Consider the following 5215-nt stretch of genomic DNA (forward strand, 5'->3'; position numbering starts at 1 on the left):
ACTTCTGGAAAGCACTCAGTACAGCATAAGAATCTATATAGAATTAGGGCTTGTCTACACTTGAGTTAATTTGGATTAATAATACCTGATTAATGCCATGTGTGGACATTCTTATTCTGGAACAAGAGTGCTGTGTTCCTGTAGTTTAATCCACTTCCAAAGCTTTTTCAAATAGCTATTCCTGAATAACTCCATGCGTAGATAAGCCCTTACACATGCAAAACGGCATGAAAAGAACATTAAGGTTGCAAAGTCAAGGACTCATAAGTTAGGAAATGTTAAAATTGAGGTTGCCTGTGAAACCGTTGTTCAGCCTCCTTGTGTGTGTGCATTATGATGCAATCTTTAATTACATAATCACATACTCTTTTTTTTCCCCCAAGATGCCGGACTCATTCCATGCACGGGCTGGACCTTGCTCTGAGTATGAGTGAAGGCCAATGCTGGCATTTCCTAACTTCTGAGTGCTTGAGTTTGCAACCTTAAATGTAGGGGGTTTGTGCGTAATTTCCTAGGTTTAAAAAGCAAACTGGGAAAACAGAAGTCCCATCATGTGGGACCATTTTGATACCCACTTGGCCCACCAGCAGGATTGGAATCTTTAGATCCTCCGCACAGACCTCCGCCCCTTGAGCTAAAAGAGTGACTGTAGTAGTAGGTTGTCACCCTCTGTGTGGGCCAGGCACCAGAGGGGAAAGTGACATGCTTTGCCAGTGGGTTTCAAGAGATATTTGCTGACAGAGGAGGACTGCTGGGACTCCGGAACCTTGGATTCCATTTTGGGTTCCAAACGAGAGTGTTCTCTCATGAACACAGACTCTCTTTCTTGAAGCCTGGCAAATTTCTGTCCATGTCTCCTCCAGCTTTCCCTGGCTCCTCATTCCAATCTCATCTCCATCCCTGGCGCCCAGTACCAGTCTTCCCTGACGGCACATTGTCTCAATCTACTCCTTCTGCCCCCTCTTCTTGGTCCAGCTCTTGTCCCCTCGGCATTTCAGTCAAGCTCCCTTTTCCTAGTGATACTTTTGCATCCCTTTCCAGGGGTGCTGGAACAATTTTTATAGTGGGGGTGCTGAGAGCCATTGAACCAAATTGTAAACCCTGCATGTAATGGAAACCATTCTAGTTCCAGCACCGATGTCCCTTTCTTGCCTCCATTCCTTGCCCCCTCTGCAATGAATGAGGGCTCTCCTCCAAGGCCTTAATGCTGCCTGGATGCCTTCAGGGGGAGCCCTGAGAACATAGGAGAGACGGTCTCCCTGCTCTCAGTTCCAGTGCCTGGCACTACAGCAGCTTGCAACAGCAATTGCAAGGAAAATCCTGCTCAGTCCCTGCAGTCCTGGGCTGCAGCTTGCTCACTGGGGACAGAGTCTTTGGAGAATTTAGCTGTTAAGCTCCAAATAGCCTTTACCAAGTATGTGCAAACTGAGATTTTTTCAAAGGCTTACATAAAGTGGCCAAATTTGAGTGGCATTTAACGGGAACAGCCAAAGGCGCATCCCTGGCACCAGAGTGACCACTCTGCCAAATTTCAAGTCCCTGCTGTAAAGCAAGGAGGTGCTAGAGCTTCTCAGCAAAACAATTGTAAGATGATTATTTTTTGTAATATGGGCAAAACAACATATTTGTCCCTCATCTAATTCTTGCAAAGAGCTGAACTGTTTTAGATACAACTTTCCCCCGCCAAAAAACGTCAGCCTGAGGCAGATATCTGGCATAGAACATTTCAGCCCAAATGGTAAAGCTTGGCAAAATGAGAAGGAACTTAAAAAAAGCTGTTCTCATGGAAAACATCAGGCAGTCATCCGACAGGTGGTGCTACCAGCTCTTCTAGAACAGAGAGCTTGTCTGATGGACACCTACCTCTTCTCACATCTGTGACTCCAGCAATTACTTGTGTTGTAAAGGAAGGTGTTTAATATATTTTAGCTGCCTTTTAATGTGATTTAGCAAATAGAAATGAGGAGGCGGAGCCAGTACCGCGTAATGAGCCAGCTCTTTATAGACCATCAGCAAGTGTTGTACAGACAAGCAGCAATCTCCAGAACAGAATTAGTACTGGGGCTCTCTGGTTTGTGCAGTCACTCGCTTGCACATCTTGTAAATACCAGTTGCACGGGGTAGGATGTCGCTCCTCAAACTTGAGTACAATCAAGTGTGTTACCAAGAAATTGTTACTGGAATCAATTTCTCCCTTTTTCTGCAGCCCCTCCAATGCCATACAAAATCCCCTCCTGCTTATGAAATTCAAGGGGGAAGAATACCAGCTTCTTGTAACTTGAACAAATGAGTCACCCAATTACAAGAAAATCTGAGATATGTGGGATGTGATAAAGGAAGAATGAATCCCTTAACTCTAATGGTTTGCAGTTGTGCTCTTCTCAATGTGTACGTTTCCCAGTACTTCCAGGTTTTCCTTTCAGCTGCAGATAATTGTCATCAGATTGAGAAGAATCTTCATATGTAGATCTAAATATACTCAGTCCAACTATTATTCAGATTTGAATCTTGGAACCTCTTAAAGTAAATAATGTTATGGGGGAAAGCATAGTTAAATCAATAAAACACAAACTGATTTATAGCACTGGCAAAGATAGAAATGGGTGGAAGGTAATAAAGTTCTCCAAAATATAGATAATGTTATTGCTAACAAGAAAAAAAAAGTCTAGTGGAATGGAATTTAGCAGACACTGGAGTTGCAAAATGATGCTGTTAATTGCGCCAAAAGACAATGTAGAAGGTTAACATCAAAACAAGCCAGCAGAAATGTCATGGTTCCCAAAGACAAAAGGGTTGTATTCACCCCTCACTTTGGCGTAAGTACATTAACTCCAATAGCAGTACTCCTAATTTACACCACTGCAACTGAGGGGAGAATCAGATTCAAATATTTCACTTGTACTCTGATCTAGCAGGGACACTAACAGGGTGAAGTTTAAAAAATTGAGAAAAAGTAACACTCTCACTTTTTAATATTTTCACACTTTTCCAGGGGAAATATTTTGAAAGTGTCATAATGTGTTATCCCCCTGCTGCCCATTCATACACACACTTTCTCTCACTTTTTAACAAAACTTTCCCCCAACTTTTTCTGCTGAGAAAAAGTAAATGAATAGAAGAAGAGTTTTTCTTCACTTTCTCCAGCTTTTTTCCTTTTTGTCCACTGGAAGAGGGGGTAGATTAAAAAAAAAAGAAATGAAGAGAAAGTGGAATTTTTCCCCCACTATTTGAAGACAAAAGTTTCAATTTAAAAAAATCAAAATTTTTCATTTTGAAATTTGTTCAAAAACATATTTTTTATTGAAATTGATCTTTTTTCCTGAAAATTTTTTTTTAATGAAATTCCATTTTTTGGCTAAAAGATTTTTACCAGCCTAGTCCCTAGTTCTGTACCAAATTTGTTTGACTTCAACAGCATCATACAAATTCGATTTCTTAGAACAGAGTCTCCTGGCTCTAGGTCCTGCTTGCCAAGGAAAGAGGGACTGTAACCTTGTGATCTGCCCTGAGTAAGGAGCAACACATTGTTGGCCTGCCCCAGGAGCAAAGGAAGGGACTACATTATCATTCCATTCGTGTGGTCCTTTAGCTCTCTGCTTGATCCATGGGGAAAGTAATCTGCACCAGCCCTTTTCGTAGCACACACTACTTATCCTAAATTCTAGCTAAATTGGGGAGACTGGCAGATAATGAGGGGCAGAGCCACTCCCTGCCCACCTGTCAATAGGGGCAGTAGCAGCCCAGGAATCTATTTTCCCCCTTATACTCATGCTGCTGCCTGCAGTATGGGGAACAATGACAAAGGAGTAATGTGGCTCCTTTTGTCCCCTTATTTCCCTGCATGCGTGATCTGACCCTTAGTAAATAGCTGCTGTAAAACTCAACTCAAATATTGTTCAAATTAGTCCTGTGCTACAGTGTTGAGATTCTCCTTTTGTAGTCTCCCATTGCAGCCCACATCCTGTCTTTGTGATTGTCACCAATAAATACCTGCAACAGTTTCACTTCACTCTTCCTCGCCCCCCCCACACCCTCCCACTGCCTTATTTTTAATGCTAAATGGGATCCTCTTGTTTATTCAAGCAAATAGAATTGGACAATAGATAGAAACTCTCCTCTGCACCAGTAAACTGCAGGCTTTGGGTTTAAAATAGCTTACACTGCGGTGTTGGTAACTGTGCTCTAATTAATAATCATGCTGCAGATACTGCCCGCCGGAGTTATCTAATCCTCCAGCCAGACACTGCTTTCAAAATGCAATGCAATAGCACAGACATTGCTGATAGGGCTCCCTTCTGGAGGGGGTGGGTGGTGGGTGTGGAGGCCAAATCGCCTCTCCCATTGGTTGTTTTGCTGGTATGATGATCAGGTGCTGATCCGCTGAAGTTGAAGTCAGATGATAGATTCCTACCTTATTGCTGCGTAGGTCAAAGATGCCACTGTTTGAAACTTGTGCAAGGTTAGGAAAATATGCAAGAGAAAGAGAGAGGCAGGAGGGGTCTTTGTCTAAGTGATAGAATTTCATCGTAGCAGTTACAATGAGCTTCAAGTTTCTTCATCATGCTAGCAGGATCAGAGCTAGGGAAATGAGGCGGTTCCCACTCCCTTTTGTCTGCTTCCTATATTTATTAAACGCATAATTTTAGTAATGGGAACAGAGCCTCCGTGGTCTGGGTCCTGCTTGCCAATATGAATCCCTGCTTGCCAAGGAAAGAGGGAGTAGGATGAGCCGGAGCACTGCATGTGGGGAAATGTATTTATCATTTCTTTATTAAGAAACACCCCAGAAAGATGAGCCACATTCCCTCATCTTTGGGCTCTCCGGCTGGGGCCAGAAATCATGCACATTCTGCTTACCCTTTATTTTCCAGTAAAATTCTAACAGATGGTGAGTGGTGCATGCTGCAGGTCAGGCTGAATTTCAACTCCTAGTGTGTGTGTGTTCATCCCTCCCCCCCCCCCCCACACACACACACCCACACCCTTTCTTTCAAGTGTCTGTGACTTTCTTGAAAAAGACCTCTTGGGCTGACATTTTCTATACTCGGACTCAGCTCAAAGGTGAGTTTTTAAAGACGTTTGGGCCAAGTTGGCACAGCCATTTTGGAGTTATTCAAGCAGAAATAAATCCGTCTCCGCCCCCCATGTTTTGAGTGGACATATTGTGCTCATACAGAGCCAGAGAGGGACTTGCCTTAAATCAGCTGTCCATGTT

This window comes from Chelonia mydas, chromosome 5 (assembly GCF_015237465.2).
Source record: "Chelonia mydas isolate rCheMyd1 chromosome 5, rCheMyd1.pri.v2, whole genome shotgun sequence".
NCBI lineage: Eukaryota > Metazoa > Chordata > Testudines > Cheloniidae > Chelonia > Chelonia mydas.